We start from the raw sequence: 17844 nt of genomic DNA, 5'->3' as shown, positions 1-17844 counted from the left end.
CTCTCAAAAATAAATAAACATTAAAAAAATTAAATAAAAAAAAAAAGTAACAGCCAAACAGTGAAAGTGACCTAAATGCCTATCCACTGATGGATGAGCAAATAAAATGTGTATCTGTATCATGGTATACTATTCAATAGTAACGATAAACGAAATACTGATTCATGCTACAACATGGATAAGTCTTGAAAACATGCTAAATGAAAGAAATCAGTCACAGAAGACCACCTATTATATGATTCTGTTTATATGAAATGCCCTGAGTAGACAAAACTTTTTGATGAAGTTTATAGAGACAGAAAGTGGATTAGTAAGTGTCCTAGGAATGAGGGTGGGAAGAAATGGACGTAGCTGCTAAAGAGAATGAGGTTTCTTTTTTGAGTGATAAGAATGTTCTAAAATTGATTGTGGTGATAGTTGCTCAATGCTGTGAATATGCTAAAAACCATTCAATTGCACACTTTAAATGGATGAATTTTAGGTCATGTGAAGTATCTCTCAATAAAGCTGTCACACACAAAAAGAATCAAGGCTTGCCCTGCACTCCAGCAGTGGAATCCAGATACACCAAAATTTTCCTGTTTCATAATGTGATGGTTGGGGATGGGCCGGCGTCACAGCAAGGGGAGACGGCACAGGACACCCACAGTCCATCTCAGGCAGGCTGGGTTTTACCACTGCAAATGCGGACAACGGGCAGGGCATGCTTGCCCTGGGCTTTAAAACAAAACAAAACAAAAAGCAATAAAATTATTCAGCTGCAAATATGTGTTACCTTTTGTGAAAAAGGAAGGATGACTCCAAAGGCAGAGCCATGAACCCAGAATATGGAGTCTTAAGCCACAAAGGATGAATCCCAGGCTTTGAAACCCAACAGAGCTTTCCCGGTTGCATTACAAAACTGCTTGACATTGGTGACTCTGTTTTGCCTTCCATTTTGTTCCCTTTGTGAACAGGATTCTCCATAGCTATTATCCAGGTCCCATCTCGCCATTGTATTTGGGCAGCAGAAAACTTGCTTTCTAGTTTCATAGGTCCACAAATAGAGAGAAATTTTGCCCCAGGATGGATCATACTCAGCGTCCCACCCATACTTGACTTAGATTATTTAGATGATGGAATTTGGGGTTCTTCAGATGAAAAAATTTAGATGAGATTTTGTACTTTGAGCTGATGCTGTAATGGGTTGAAACTTTGGGGGGAAACTGGGATGGAGTAAATGCATGTGGGAGAGGCATGAATCTTTGAGAGCCAGAGGGTAGACTGTAGTAGGTAGAATCATGTTCTCCCCCACTCCCAAAGATGTCCACACCCTAATTCCTGGAACTTGTGAATAGTTACCTTACATGGCAAAGGAATTTGCCGATGTGACTGATTTAAGAAGCTGAGATGGGAAGGTTGTCCTGGGTTATTCAGGCAGGCCCAACATAATCCTATGAGTTCTTATAAGATGGAGGCAGGAGAGTCAGGGAAAGAGACATGATGATGAAGGCAAAGGGCAGAGAAAGAAAGAGACTGAAAGATGCTACCCTGGTGGCTTTGAGAGTGGACAGAGGGGCCTCAAGCCAAGGAATGGAGGCAGCCACCAAAATCTGGAAAAGTTGCAGAAACAAATTCTCTTCTAATGCCTCCAGAAGGAACACCAGCCAACAGCTTGATTTTAGACCTATCAAACCCATTTCAGACTTCAGATCTCTAGAACTGTAAAATCATAAATCTGTGTTGTTTTAAGCCACTAAGTTTATGGTAATTTGTTACCACAGCAATAGGAAACTAATACAGAAGCTTCTGCTCTCATGCTTTTTGAAACTGGCCATCAAGTAAAAGAGTCCAACCGCCCTGATGGACAGAAGGGTCACGGGGAAAGAGAGAGGGCCTGGAGGCTGAGAGCAATGAAGGGAGACTCAGCCCGTCCCCAGCCTTCGTAGCTACACTTTTGAGCCATCTTGGATGCTCTGGTCCAACTGAATCATTACAGCCATACCACACGGAGCAGAGACTAGCTGTGTCTATGCCTGAATTTCACCACAAACATCAGCAGAAAATAGTTATTGTTTTAACCCGCCACATTTTGAGATGGTTTATTATGTAGCATAAGGAATTGAAACAATATGTCATGTAACGCTCATTACTATCCTATGAGGTAGGGACCCATATCATTCCCTTTCGCAAATAAACACACAGGCTTAGACAGGTTAACCCGGTAACTTGTCCAAAGTCACAGTTACTGAGGGGAGCCAGGATTTGATCCTAAAACAATATGACTACAGAAGCCATGCTCTTAACTTGGAGGATTTAATGCTATCAGTGTCTACTATCACCTTTAGTTATTAGCCTCAGAAGTTCACCTTGAATGACCTTAGTTTATATTTAGTAGGAGGATTTTTATAATAGCAGGAAAGTCAGAGGAGCAAGACCCTGAAATTAAGCCTCCACTGCTGTTAGTACTCTGAGTGTGTGTGTGTGTGTGTGTGTGTGTGTGTGTGTGTCTGTCTGTCTGTGTGTTTCTCTTGAAGTGTTGGTTTCTTTCTGTCAGATGGACTTTAAAAGTGTCAGGCAGGTTAAAAGTGGCTGAATCAGGTCAGGAAACATAAATATAGTGGATCCCAGACTGACCTCTTCCAACTTTGCCATCAAAGAAAACCTGACTCTCTGGCCCCAATTAAAAAGGTTTGGGGAAACGTTCTAACTGGTCCATGATAGGCTGGTTGCTCACCCCTGGACCAATAAGCAGCTCAAGAGGGTAAGAGCTTTAAAAACGTGGCAGCACCAATCTGATGTTCATGGTTTAAATTCTAAAAGAGAGAACTTTTCAAAGGAAGGTGGTACTTTTCAAAGTACCAGTGTACTAATCTAGTCGGGCAAACAACAGGTACTCACTACAAACAGAGAGGTTCAGGTGTGGAGAGGGCTGAGTTTAGAGAATCAAAAACTGTGTCAATGAAAGACATTTGGAAATTAGGGAGGGAAAGAGAAGTCAAAATTCAGAACTATCCCTTTAATGCAGGCTATCTGGTCCAAAGAAAATCATATTCTATATGAGTTCCATGGGACAAACTTGGATAAAATATTTTGAGGAATTGTCCCTCCTGACTGTATTTATAGAAGCCTTCCTAGTAATGTGAAATCAGTTAGCCAGAACTAAGCTAATATAACAAGCTTGACCTCAACTGTGATTGGAACATGAAATCCCCCTTGGCAGCCAGATGACTCGTGGGAGAAAATGGCCCAAAGGAAGAGCAGATGGGGAAAATGGCTGATCAGCCACTTAAAACCCAGAATTTCCAAGCCAGAAGACATCCCAGAGCTCATCTGATCTAATTCAGAAGTTTTTACCAACTGCTGATTTGGACATATACAGCATCAGTGTCAGTATATAGAAACCTTGAACTCCTTCCCCAACTAGGAAGTCTGAAAAGAAACTTTGTCTACCACCAGCGTCCTTTCCTCCCGGCCCCAATATAAACTGAGTCCCTAAAAGAAGAACCCTATTCTGTCTATATTATCTCTGAAACCCAAAGATGGAATGTCAGTTGCTGACGTGTGCACATAACAGATACTACGTGGCTACACTTGGGATAGCACTGCTCATTCTGATAGACCTTAATAGCTATTAATAAAAATCCACACATTTTACTTGTCTATATATTATATATTTAAAGAGACCAGCAGCTCAAGCAAATTAAAAATCTCATTACCTCCTTGGGGCGCCCGAGTGGCTCAGTCGATTAAGCATCCAACTTTGGTTCAGGTCATGATCTCACGGTTCATGAGTTCAAGCTCCACCTTGGGCTCTATGCTGACAGCTCAGAGCCTGGAGCCTGTCAGATTCTGCGTCCCCCTCTCTCGCTGCCCTTCCCCCACTCCTGCTCTGTCTCTCTTGCAAAAATGAATAAAACATTAAAATAATAATAATTTTTTTAAAAAATCTCATTCCCCTCACACATAATCCTTGATTAATCCAACGATCAAATTCTTGAACAAGCTTTTAATTAAATACAGATTTCTGGAAGTTTAAACAGATTCTGTTAAACTGTTCATTCCTGTGAGCGGTTGATGGTCACTGGCAGAACTAAACATGAAAGAAGCTGTCTTCTTTCAGTAGGAAAGGTGTATTTTTATCAGAGGGTTTGAAGGATGAGAACAGTTTCCAAGTTCCTTGCAGTGCTCTGAGTCGTGGGACGTATCTCCCAAGTGACACTCTCTTGTGTTGACTGGAACTTGGTGATTATTTGTCTCTGGTGCTTCTGTTTCGTGAGTCCTTCCTCTCTGCTCATGTTCAATCACTCTTCTCTTTCATCAGGAAGATGTTCTCTGTCCATCTTCATCATTGCAAAATAAAACTTTGCTTTTGAAATCTAAGTGCACCCTCCTCTAATATTTTGTTACCCTTTCTTCTTTGGTTTCACAGAATGATTCGACCATCTTTAACCTGCTAAAAACTTTGACACCTTTGATTAGTTATATAAATGAATGTCCTCAAATACATAAAACTCCTTATGGAATACATCTTCAAAAACCCATACGATTTTTAGAAGCACCTTAAAATATGCGGTATCTGCTTAAGCTTTTCTAATCTTAACTTGAAACTAGTAAGTAAATGCTCAGCAAGGTTTACTGTTATTTTGAACAGTCACTACCTACCTCTCACTAGTAATTCATAAATTAACAGGGGTGTTTCCAAGTGATCATCGGATACTTGTACTTTGATCATGTCATACCCAGCTAAATGGAAGTCATACCCAGCTAAACTTTGGGAACGTTTTTGTATACATGAGTACACTGAGACAGAGGTGGGAAGTCCAGCCATGCATAGGCTCTCCCATGATGGTGAGAGACAAGTGGAAAAAAGAGGGATGAGCGATGGATGGTATTGCAAGAGAGAGCCCAAAGGGGTCAGTGGATGAGAGACAGTCGGCCCATGCGCAGAAGGGAGCAGGTGTGGGCAGTGTAACACTGGAGGACGCGAGGTAATGACTTACTTCAGGAGCTACTTCCAGAGATGACACTTGTGAGAGTCAGATGGAACAAGAGTACATAGGGGATCTACAAGATGAACTGGAACACACTGTTGCCTCGCTCCAAGGCATTGAAGTTGATTTTTTGTAAATCATTGTAATGCCAAACAAAACAGATTTGTGAACCAAATGCCGCCTATGAACTGCCAGTGTGTGACTTCTGCAGTAAACAAAAGCTATGTCAATAATGTGTATGGGCTATGGTGGCAGGAATTGTAGACTAAGGAGCCAGGCTATTTGGATTCAAATCCTGTTCCTAGCTATGTGACCTCGGGCCTGTAACTTTACCTCCTGAAGCCTCAGTTCCCTCATCTATAGAATCAGGGTATTAAGAGTATTTCCTTCATAGATGGAGTGACCGTATGTCCAGATTGGCCTGGGATGGTTCCAGCCTAGAGAGTCCTTTTTATAGTGATTAAAAGTATAATTATAAACAGTGTCCATCTCATTTTCAACATTGTCCTATTATAGGGTCGTGATAGGGTTAAAAGGTACTGACCACAGTACCTAGAATAGAAGGTGCTCAAAAAAAAAAAAAAAAAAAAAAAAGACTAGTTTTAAGTAACTATGTCTGCACAGAATTTGGAATCTAGAAAGGTTTGTTTCAGAGCTGTTCAATCCCCAGCCTCATTCCAGTGCCTGAAGGTCACCCAGACACCTCACACTAGCTTCTCACGCATGCTCAGACCCTTCGCAGCTCCCTCAAAACTCAGCCGTCCCCTGATCTACAGCTTCAGGCCTTCCCTTCCAAGCTCAACTGGCTGATCGCACTGACTGACTGGTCCAGGTGTTGAGGGGTCCCCAGAAAACTTAGGTACTACCCTCCCCAAGAAGATACGGTAAAAGTGGACTAATGGGGGTATTTCAGGATGAGGGAAGGAAAAACCTCAGGGCAGCTTTTGGTATTCTTTCAAATAAAATCACACAAACAGCTGCTTATAAACAGGAGACATACTCCGCTCTCTTCCATGTACTATATATGTATGGATATATATCTCCAAATCTGAATTTATTCCAAACGTTAAATCAATGAGCTTGGTGCCCTCCAGTCAAATACAATTTTAAAACATAAATCATGGCATTTCTTCAAGCTACCATCATTTATCATGAAAATTAACAGGAGACTGAGAATGTTAATTACAATACAAACAGCAACCCCAGTTTATTTCTTAAAGTGTCCCATTTATCTATTTCTGTATAACAAACCACCCCAGAAAACTTAGTGGAGTAAAACAACTATATTATCACCTCTCATGGCTCTGGGCAGCGTGATCCTCACTTGGGGTCTCTCATTTGGTTGCTGTCAAACCATAGCTGGAACCTGTGTCGTTTCAAAGTCTCTGTGCTCGCATGTCCAGTGCCTCAGCTGGAAAAGCTGGGCGCTGCTTGAGCAGGGACCTTCAAGCAGCCTGTCCCCATGGCTGGTACCCCACAAGGCTTCCTTCCAGCACGGTGTTCTCAAGACAGAAAGCTTACCGGGTGGCTGGATCCCCAAGAGAGAGCATTCAAAGATTCTCAACAGGAGCTTTGCAAAGCTTATGATTTGGAAGTCAAATAGTATCGTTTCCACCGTATTCTACTGGTCAAGAGCAGGCCACAGGCCAGCCTAGATTTAATAAGGTGGAGGAAAACACTCCACCTTTGAATGCACAATATCTTTTACATGTAGGGAGGGAAAGAACTGTTGGTCACCATCTTAAAGATAAGCCATCATACCACCCACCCATCTCTTTCGACAATGTTAAGACTGGAATAAAGGACTGAGAAAGTTAGGTTTGACTAGAATTTCCTAAATAGCCATAATTTCTTTAATTATCATAAATTATACCTGTTCAGTTTTTAAATTAGCAAATAGAAATGAGTTAATTAAAAAATTAATAAGGGGCACATGGGTGGCTCAGTGGGTTAAGCGTCTGACTGGCTCAGGTCATGATCTCACAATTCATGGGTTTGGGTCCCATGTCAGGCTCTGTGCTGACAGCTCAGAGCCTGGAGCCTGTCTCAGATTCTGTGTCTCCCTCTCCTTCTCTCTCTCCACCCTTCCCCCACTAGTGCGCCCTCTCTCTCTCTCTCAAAAAAAAAAAAAAACAAAAAAACTTAAAAAAATTTTTTTTAATTTATTAGGGGTGCTTGGGTGGCTCAGGTGGTTGAGCATTCGACTTGGTTTCAGCTCAGGTCATGATCTTATGGTTCATGAGTTTGAGCCCTGAGTTATGCTCTGCATTGGCAGTGCAGAGCCTGCTTGGGATTCTCTCTCTCTCTCTCTCTCTCTCTCTCTCTCTCTCTGCCCCTCGCCCACTTGCACTGTCTCTGTCCCTCTCAAAATAAATAAATAAACTTAAAAAAAATTATCATGCCTGTCACCCAGAGAAAATTACTCTTAGTTTGGTTATGGGCAAAATTAATATTTACCTCATTAGGGAGCATTCAGACATAATTTTTCAGGTCTCCACACACAAACCCCCTACAAGTCTGAATACCAACTTAGTCCAAGAAATAACTCAGTGTTACTCAACTTTGTTGAATGGGCAAAGAGCCAGCCCCCAGATGTCAGGACAAATATAGGGGCTTAGCGATTGAATGGGCGAGAGGCGACGAATGATTGGAGCAGATGCCTCGTTGAAGTTGTGAGAGGCAACATCTGCTGTGCTATTTGCAAAGGTATCTGATAATCAAGAAGACGGTGTGAATGCACAAACGGAGTGACCTGTATTGAGATTCAGAGCATGAACACTGATTTCAGTGTTTTGTAGCTAATTAGCTGGAGAGTGTTACATTGTGTCTCTAAATTTACAGAACGAAAGCAGAATGTTCCTCTCCATTGGGGCTTACTCCCAATTTTCAAGCAGAGTATGAGCCCCTTCTCATTCCTCTGACAACATAATGAGCAAGAATAAACCCCAGTAACCAAGCCTTTGTTTCCTACATGAGATAGTCCACATTTCCAGGTTTCACCAGTTTTAAATGACACACTAAAGCCACATTTCTTTACATTGCCAAACCGATGGTGCCTCAGTTCTTATCCACTTGGCTCTAGGAAGCCCAGTTCTTCCACCAGCTTCCTCTTCACCAGCATTTCTGGGACTCCCATGGAATTGATTCGTGCCCCATGATACTGTTTTCACAGCTGATTGCTGCCTCAGTCGCTCATGAGGGTCTGGCTGCTGCTGGAGGCTCCCCCATGGCCCCTGGACTGCTCTCCAGCTGCCACTGTTTTCTGAGGTCCTATTCTGCCCCAGGAATGCACCCTTTCTCTGAATTTCTTTCAGTAAATGCAGAAATCAAGCCCTAATGTCTAAAAGGGGTGTTGTGAGGGCCTGGGGTTCACAAAATGGAAACATAACAATAAAGAAACCCAAGCTGGACAGCAGATATAATTCTCCAGAGCTCACTGACAGTCTCCCTCGGGATCTCCTGCTTGCCTCATCCTTCTTATGCATCAAGTAGACAGTACGAGCTTACTTTTCCCATAAGAGGCATCCTCAATTACCTCTCCTATTTAGAGTCAAGGGCATAATATCCATAAAAGCACAAGAGAAGAGAACTCCCCCTCCTCACCTTACCCGAGACTGAGAGTTGCATCCTTTTCTCCTCCAGGTCCTGCTTGCTTGCTTGTCTTTCTTTCTTTCTTTCTTTCTTTCTTTCTTTCTTTCTTTCTCTTTCTTTCTTTTTTTAAAGTTTATTCTGAGAGAGAGACAGAGAGACAGAGAGAGAGGGAGAGTGTGTGTGAGATGGAGGAGGGGCAAAGAGAGAGAGGGGGAGAGAGAATCCCAAGCAGGCTCCCACTGTCAGCACAGAGCCTGATGCAGGGCTCAAACCCATGAGATCATGACTTGAGTCGAAATCAAGAGTCAGATGCTTAAACCGACCAAGCCACCTAGGCACCCCAAGGTCCTGCTTTCTTATAAGAGTGGTTGACAATGGCCATGTCCAATCCTGCAAAAAGAAAACCCTGCTCTACACCCTACTCTCTCTGAACTTCAACAGGACAATATGTTTCCAGAAGAATCTATCGTGCTTTCTATGACACGGTTGTGAGATCCAGGTCTGGTATGACCAAACCCAGTGGAATTCCTCTTCTCAGCCTCCCCTCCAGCATGAACCACCTTCGAGCCCTGACTCTCATAAGCAGTGACCTTAATATTCACATACACACCTCCCAGAAACAAGCAACAAGTCCAGAGACACTGACATTCTAACCAATACAAACAACCACTCAAGCAATCAAATTTGCAGGACAACACATTAAAAAACACCCCCTCTATTACTATCACCCTCCAGACTATTCAGCTTCAGGGTCCCAAACTTCAAGTAAATTCCCAGCTTTCACATTTTCCACAGGGACGAAGAGGTTCTTGCTTCCTCACCAAAGACCCATTGTGGTGGTTTTCCCAAACTGCAGGGACAGACTTTGTTGAAAGGTACAGTTAAGACTTCATCCCTTGGAGAAGGGGAGTTGCACTCTGGAAGCTTGAAAGGGTGGGGCCTTTGTTTCCAGCTCATCCCCACCCCATGGAGGAAGACAAATGACATTTCCCATTTACAATTTTAAAACATAGACAAATATGCTCTAACCTGCCACTGTGCTGACTCTCAGAGGCTGACCCCCAGAGCAGAGGAAAATTCCCATAAACCCAATTGGAAAGCACATTTTTGAAAGCTGTTTTCCAACCATCCAGCTAAGAAAGATACCTTAACAACCATCCATCTCCTCAGTAAAGGGCAGCTGTAGGTTTTTTACTGATTCCCTGACTGATTCCATCACTGGGAATTTCCCAAAATTCCCTCACTGCCATTTGCACTTCATTGGGGTCTTTTCTGTTATCTTCTCTCCCCTCTCTTTCCTCTGTGCTCCCACTTCCTCTTCCTTGCTTACAAATGGTGCTATTTACTCACTGCACAAACATAAACTAGGCAGGTAGTGAGGCAGGGAGGCCCCCTGCCCCACCATAAATGTGGGCCTCAAGCTTCACAAGGAAACAGCAGGGCCGCCATACCTGAAGGTAGCAGGTAGGCGTCTTAGAGGTAAATGGATCACTCTCCAATGCCTTGACAGTATTCAAAGCCTTGGCACAGGGGCCCCTCGGTGGCTCACTTGGTTGAATACTGACTCTTGTTTTCGGCTCAGGTCATGATCTCATGAGATCTCTCGTGAGATCAGGTCATGATCTCATTGCGCTACACTCTGGGTATAGAGGTGCTTGGGATTCTCTCTCTCCCTGTCAATAAATAAATAAACATTTTTTTGAATAATAAATAAATGAAACCTCAGCATATTTTTGAACCCTGGGGGTGAAGACTGGGAACTCCAATGAAGACCAACATCGAATTTTCCACCAAGCCAGAAGAAAAACTTAAGGCAATTTTTACAAATTTAAAAATAAAAATTTCTTACATACTATATTCATTATCTGAGAAGCGTATGGGGGCTACTTTTGCATCACCTCTGTGCTCTACAAGGTGTGAACCTAGCCCTCTCCAGTCAAACTTACCCACCAATCCTGATGTGTGGACATGCATTAACAACCGATAATCACTTTTGAAGCTCACAGCACTTATTTTGTGCATTCTGCCTGAGAGCTTGCTCTTTCTAGCTGTTTTTCCTCATTGTTACAAATTAGGAGCAGTTATGGACAAAGAATGTGCATTAGCTTTTTTTAAAATAAGTCTATTTTTTAGAGCAATTTTGGATTCACAGCAAAATTGAGTGGAAAGTACAGAGAATTCCCATATGCCCCCTCCCTCACACATGCATCACACCCCCCACTATCTGCATCCTGCACTACAGTGGCACATTTGTTAAAATCTATAAGCCTGTAATGAGTCATCATCACTCAAAGGCCATAGTTTACATCAGGGCTCACTCTTAGTGTTGCACAGTCTCTGTGTCTGGACAAATGTATAAAGACATACATCCAGCATTATAGTTTCATACAGGATAGTTTCACTCCCTACAAATTCTGTGTGTTATGTACTTTCATTCTTCCTTTCCCCCACTAACCCCTAGCAACCACTGATCTTCTCATTGTCTCTACAGTTTTGCCTTTTCCAGGATGTCGTAGAGTTAACAGCATGTCACTTTTCAGGTTGATTTTTCACAAATTTAAATTTTTGTATTATGTGTTTAAGGTTCCTCCATGTCTTTTCATGACTTGATAGCTCATTTCTTTGTAGTGCTGAATAATATTCCATTGTCTAGCTTACCACATCTAGTTTATTTATCCATTTGCCTACTGAAGGGTGTATTGGTTGCTTCCAAGTTTTGACAAGTTCTCCTTCACCTTTGAAAGATAATTTCACAGAGTACAGAATCCTAGGTTGGTGTTTAAGATGAAGTGTGGTAGGGGTGCCTGGATGGCTCAGTCAGTTGAATGTCCAACTCTTAATTTCAGCTCAGGTCTTGATCCCAGGGTTGTGGGATTGAGCATGGAGCCTGCTTAAGATTCTCTCTACCTCTGACCCACTTCCCCACTTGCTCTCTCTCTCTCTCTCTCTTTCTCTCTCTCAAATAAAAAAAGGAAAAAAGGAAAGAAGGAATTAAGAAAGGGATGGAAGGAATGAAGGAATGAAGGAAGGAAGGAGGGAAGGAAGGAAGGGAGAAAGCCATTTAAAAATAATAATAAACATAAAAAATAATAATAATAAAATGAACTGTGGTAAGTAATGTAGTGGTAAGCTGTTGGGGGAGGGAAAGTACTCTGTCCTCAGATTTGGTCTGTCTTTTGGTGAGCCTGTGCCCCCTGGGCTATGAACTTTGCAAGTGCTTCTCAATTTTTTTCTTTTCACTCTCTTAGATGCTACAAGATGTCTCAAGAGGACTGGAGTTGGGTATTTCCTTTCTCTCACATAAAAGGCTAGAAGGGAATGGAATTGGATATTTCTCTTCCCTGGTATCGAAGGCCAGAGCCTGCTGGAGTTTGCTATTTTCTTTCCTCGATTCTTTAGGCTCTAATAGAATTCCAATTGGTTAGGCGCCAATAAACAATGTCCCTTGAGGGCAGGCCTTGTTAAGAACAGAATGCTCTGGGGTGTTTATAAATGGCTTCTTTTCCCCTCTCTTACCAGAGAGCTGAGTCACGTTTTCTCAAGTTTTCTCTGTGAGAACCTGGCAGAGTGGCTGGAGGTAAAACACAAAGTGTGAAGGGTGCCCCACCCCAGAGTTTTTCTCTCTCAGCCTTGTCCATCATAAGCCTCCCACAATTCATCCATGATAGTCCAGTACTGGTTCCCAGAGGCGGATCTCTACTCCAGTAAGTTGTGCTTCTTTCTATCTGCCTGTCTATCTGTTTCATTTTGAGGGCAGGGCTACGCTGCTCTGTGACCTCACTTCTCTAACAGATCTAAAAAGAATTCTTGATTTTTCAGTTTGTTCATCATTTTGCCTGTCGTTAGGACGGAATGACAACTTTTAAGCAACCTACATGCCAAACCAGAAGCCAGAAGTTCTCCTGCATTACCTTTTAAAGCATCTGCTTCCTTGCCTCAGCTCCTATGTCTTGTCTTTGAACAATATTGTACATCGTGTTAGTAAGTGTCCGTTTCCCTGACTTATGGTCTCCAAACTCTTCCTTCACATGGTTTCACAAGCCATGGTCCTGTTGTGTTTACAGTTCTTCATTTCTTTAACTCAGAGGAGTCATCTTGTGTGGTTATTTGTCATAATCAAGGAGCGGGAAGGAGCCCACGGTGGTAGGAGGAAGTATCTGTAGATTAGCACTCTCTCTCTGAAATGCAACTGGCTTTTAGCACCCAGGGAAAACTAACACATTCTCCATTGTCAGTTCCTACAGAGGGCTTCAAGCTTATCTGCAAACAACAGTGTGGCTGCCATTGTGTTTACTAAGACCAAAGAAGATGAAGGGATTCCATCCGAATCCCATAGGAATGCAAGCCCCCCACATACACATATACATACAGGTATATTCTTAGACTTTTCTTTTAGTCCATCTTCACCAATAAATAAAAGACTCAAGGAAGAGATAGAGATATTTGAGTTCCAAGTGTGTGATGCATAAAATTTCTCCAGTAAATCATGCAATCCAATGCTTTCGTTTTGATATTCAATCATTCAATAATTCACTTATTAATTCACTCAAGCAATCACTGGCTCACTCTGATTTAATCATATTCGTCCAATTTCATTCATTCAATTGCTCCTTCATTCCCTCGATCAATCATTTAAACTATCCTTTAAAGCATTCACAAAATCACTCATTCAATCACATTCATTCATTCCAATGCAAACACTAATTCAATCATTCATATCACCAAGCACACAATAAATTAGTCACTAGTTCCTCCTGCGATCCATAGTTTTGATTCTGATATTTACCTAATCATTCATTTATTATTTTGCTCAGTTATTCATTCAGCCATTCTTAGATTCAATTACATTCATTCATTCTATTGTAATCATTCATTTATCTATCTGGCCATTCATTCAATGTTTATTAGATACCAAGCACTAGACCAGGATCTGCAAATACAAAGATGAAAGGACTGGACCCTGAATACCAGGAACTTACAGTCTGCTGGAAAGACGGATGCAACCTAGAATGCAGTTGTTACTCCTGTAGCACCAAGAGTTTCTGCTTTCCTTGGTGAGAAAATTGCCCAGTGGTACAGAAAAACCATCAAAACTGATAGGGGCTATCGGCTTCTCACTAGAAAAAGAAGGGAGCTGATCCCACACAGCTGCTAAGAGCCTACCTTTGGAGCTGAACTGAGCTGGGTTCAAGTCTCAACCTTTCCTCAAACCAGTCGTAAGACTTGGGAAAGTTCAGCCTCTGTAGGCCTTAGTTGTGTCAAAGTGTAATATAGAAAGAATGATAATATTACCTACTCCATTAATTTATCCAAAAACACATTTGAGTGCCTTTGTGTGCCTACGTCTCCAGGCACCAGTGGCTCAGTAATGATTAAAAATAGCCTCAGCTCACACAAAACTCCAGGTCCACCGCACTCTACTGGTTGCCATATGGTAAAGGATTAATCGATGTTTAGCTATCATTATCATTATTCCTGAAGGAAGAGAGGATACACTGCATGACCCATGTTTCCCCTTTGTAAAAAAGCATCCTCTTCTTCCCTAACTATGAGAACTAGAACTAATGTTCTGGAGGGAAGGCTGGGGGTTAGGCACACACCTTCACAGTGCCAGGCTTCACAGTCATGATGGCCTACCCTGGCATTTTCACCACTATCACAACCCATTCAATCCACCTCTTGGGATCCATAGCTCCTGGAGTATGCCAAGATGGTTCAAACTCTACCTGATTTTCAGCATGGTCTTCAACGAAAGTTAGCTTCAGCACTGGCAATTCTCCCAAAACTGGATTTCCTGGCAAGTTCTTAATGATGTCAGTGTACATGTCCAAAGCTTTAGCACAGTCTTATAGCCCATAAAACAGACTTCCTCTCAGTTGCCTGCCTGTCCACAAGAAGACTGTACACAATCACCAGTTACCACAAAGAAAAACGTGACACCCTGTGATGCACTAGGATGAGGAAAGGAAGCCTTATTTGACTCCCACATAATGTAAAACAAGAGAGATTTCACTAGAAGGATTCTATAAACTTATGTCTTATGATCATTAGTGGTCCATGATATTATTCTACTTCTCTCCAGCCCAGTCTGATCAAGATTAACAAATACTGAAGCCCAGTTTCAGAGAGGAGAGGGTATTTGTTGCATCCGTGCCCTGCTTGATGAGAACACCCATGAAGAGTGATCACTCTGCTCTACAAAAGGGAGTAGGTTAACACTCATGGATGGGATTGGTACCAAAATTCCTCAATAGGGTGAGCATTGATGAAATTGTTTTCTTTTTCTCCCATACCTTACAATGGGAGAGATTGTTTATTATTCACTCGAACATTTATTGAGCACTGTGATGGCCACTGGTGACCGAATGATGGAGCAGGTAGCTCCATCACTGCCTCGGGGAACTGCAAGTCCAGTGAAGACACAGACAGGCAAATAATAAACCTGTCCTAGAGGTTTCACACCAAGCCTAACAAATAGATACAAAGTATATACGCATGGGAGATATATATGGGCTTTCCCTGATTTGGAAACCATGTGTATGGATTATCTACAAAATCCTACCATTTACTGAAAACTTCTTATCTACCAAGTCCTATACTAAGCACTTTCCATGCCTTATCTCATTTCATTCCTTCCACAACCGTGCCTAGTAGTTATGATTATTTTCCCTTTCCATAAAAAGGAATCGAGACTTCGGAGAGACGTATGTGACCTGTCCAAAGCTAAACATTTAGAAACAGGTGGAACCAGAATTTGCACTAAGGAAGATCAGTTCGGAAAGTTTTGTAGCTCTACAAGCAAAAAAATTATAGTGGCCTACACTTTTTCCACCGATTCAACCTGCTTCACCTGGCAGTGTCATAAGATATTGCTTTTCCACTGAAAGAATATGAAGTTTGGCTCTCCAACCTTATTGACCTTGACTGTAGCATGATTAATAGGAATTTTTTTTTAAACCTTCAAGCTCAGGGCACCTAGGTGGCTCAGTCGGTTAAGCATCCAACTCTTGATTCTGGCTCAGGTCATGTTCTCAGGATCCTGAGATCCAGTCCCATGTCAGGCTCCATGCTGACAGCACAGAGCCTGCTTAGGATTCTCTCTCTCCCTCCCTCTCTCTCTTTCTGCCCCAACCCACCTGTACATGCTCTCTCTCTAAATATAAATAAATAAACATTTGAAAAAAAAAACAACCTTTCAAGCTCAGCAGCCACATAGAAAAAAAAAAAGATGCCTATCCTCATCTTGGCTTTTCCATAAACTGATCATTCAGTCGAGATTCAACCATTCCCACAGGACATTTGAAAAACTGCTAATAAAAACATCTAGAAAACTTAAAACAGAAGTGTAGCATTCTATGTGGCACTTCAGAGCCACTCCATTCAGGACAAAGCCACGTTCATTTAAAGTTGTCAATATCTCGCTGATCAACAGGCTTAGGGTAGAATTATCTGAGTACACTGATTTGCTGTCTTTGAATCAAAGCTTCCACTATTGGCCTCCTTGGACGTTCTTATTTGATGTGATCTTCCAGTTAAGCTGATGAATTTGAGCTAATGACTTACGCTCTCTAAGTCCTTGGACTTCTCTTTTTTATCCATCTTCACTCTCTGTGATCCATACATGTCACATACATACTACATATACTGACAATTCCCACATTTGTATCTGCAGTTGGACCCTTCCTGTGAACCCCTAATTCATATCTCCAACTCCCTGCTCAATATTTTCATTGAGTCTAATAAACATTCCACATTTACCATGTGCAAAATTGAGCTCTTGATTTTATTTTTCTTCACTCTTTTTGCCTCATTGAGACTTAATTCACATAACATAAAATTCACCCATGTAAAGTGTACAATTTAATACCTTTTAGCATATTCACAGACTTGTGCAGCCATCACTACAATCAATTTTAGAATTCAACTGATTGGCATCACCCTAAAAGAAACCTCATTTTCTTTAGCAGCCGTTCCTTACTATCTTCATCCCTCCCAGCCCTGGGTAACCAGTAATCTACGATCTGCCTCTATAGCTTTCACCTATTCTAAACACTCCATATAAATGGAATTGTACAGTCTTTTGTGACTGGCTTCTTTTACTTAACATGTTTTCAAGTTTCATCCATGCTGTAGCCTGTACCAGTATCTTCTTCCTTTTTATGGCTGAACGATATTCCATTCCATGAACATACTACATTTTATTTACCCATTCATCAGCTGATGGATATTTGGAAAGCTTCCGTTTTTTTGGCTATTATGAATAATGTTGCTTATGAACATTTATATAGATGTTTATCTATGAACATTTATATAGACGTTTATCTCTAGGGCATCTGTTTTTATTTCTCTTGCATTTGTACCTTAAGAGTAGAATCGCTGGGTCCTATGGTAACTCTGTGTTTAACCTTTTGAGAAACTGCTAGACTGTTTTCTAAAGCGGCTGGACTCATTTTACACTCACATCAGCAGCTGTGTGAGGACTCCAATTTCTGCACATTCTCACCAGCACTTGCTGACATGTACCTTTTTTATTGTAGCCATCCTGGTGGGCGTGAAAGGGCATCTCATTGTGGTTTTGGTCTGCAGCACCTCGATGGCCAGAGATATTGAGCATCTTCCTATGTGCTTATGGGCCATTTGTAGATCTGGAGGGGTTTTTTTGTTTTGGTTTGTTTTTTTAATGTTTATTTATTTTTCAGAGAGAGCGAGACAGAGTGTGAACAGGGGATGGGCAGAGAGAGAGAGGGAGACACAGAATCCAAAGCAGGTTCCTGGCTCTGAGCTGTCAGCACAGAGCCCGACACGGGGCTCCAACTCACAAACTGAGATCATGACCTGAGCCGACGTCGGACGCTCAACCAACGAAGCCACCCAGGCGTCCCAGTAGATCTGGAGTTCTATCTATTCAAATCCTTTGTCCACCTTTTAATCTTTTAGTTATTGAGTTGTAGGAGTTCTTTGCCAATTCTAGACACGAGTTCCTTGTCAGATGTATGATGGGCAAATATTTTGGTCTTTCTTTTCACTTTCTTAATGTGTTCTTTCAAGCACCAAAGTTTTCATTTTGATAAAGTCTAATGCGTCGATTTTGTTGCTGTTGTTGCTTGTGTTTTTGATGTCACAGCTAAGAAACTTGCCTCATACAAGGTCAGAGAGATTTACTTTTATGTTTTGGAGTTCTTGATCTTACCAATAAGAAAACCCATCCCCCGTGATTCCACATCACAGAGGATGGCATCTCCACCCTTACAGTGGTCCAGGCTGAAAGCCTGGGAGTTAT

At 41.9% G+C, this 17844-nt stretch overlaps 1 long non-coding RNA gene across 1 annotated transcript in view; it reads right to left on the bottom strand.

Annotated features, from left to right (window-relative positions):
* Nucleotides 1-8676, bottom strand: part of LOC109251642 (uncharacterized) — a 142752-nt gene extending 134076 nt beyond the window's left edge. The window contains exon 1 of the long non-coding RNA XR_002073610.2: nt 8582-8676. This is a non-coding gene — a long non-coding RNA (uncharacterized LOC109251642). The remainder of the gene's footprint in view (nt 1-8581) is intronic.
* Between the last annotated feature and the right edge of the window lie 9168 nt (nt 8677-17844).

Source organism: Panthera pardus, unplaced genomic scaffold, assembly GCF_024362965.1.
Source record: "Panthera pardus isolate Hobbes unplaced genomic scaffold, ASM2436296v1 HiC_scaffold_20, whole genome shotgun sequence".
NCBI lineage: Eukaryota > Metazoa > Chordata > Mammalia > Carnivora > Felidae > Panthera > Panthera pardus.
Note: the sequence above shows the minus strand (reverse complement) of the source record. Positions and strands in the feature narration are given on the sequence as shown.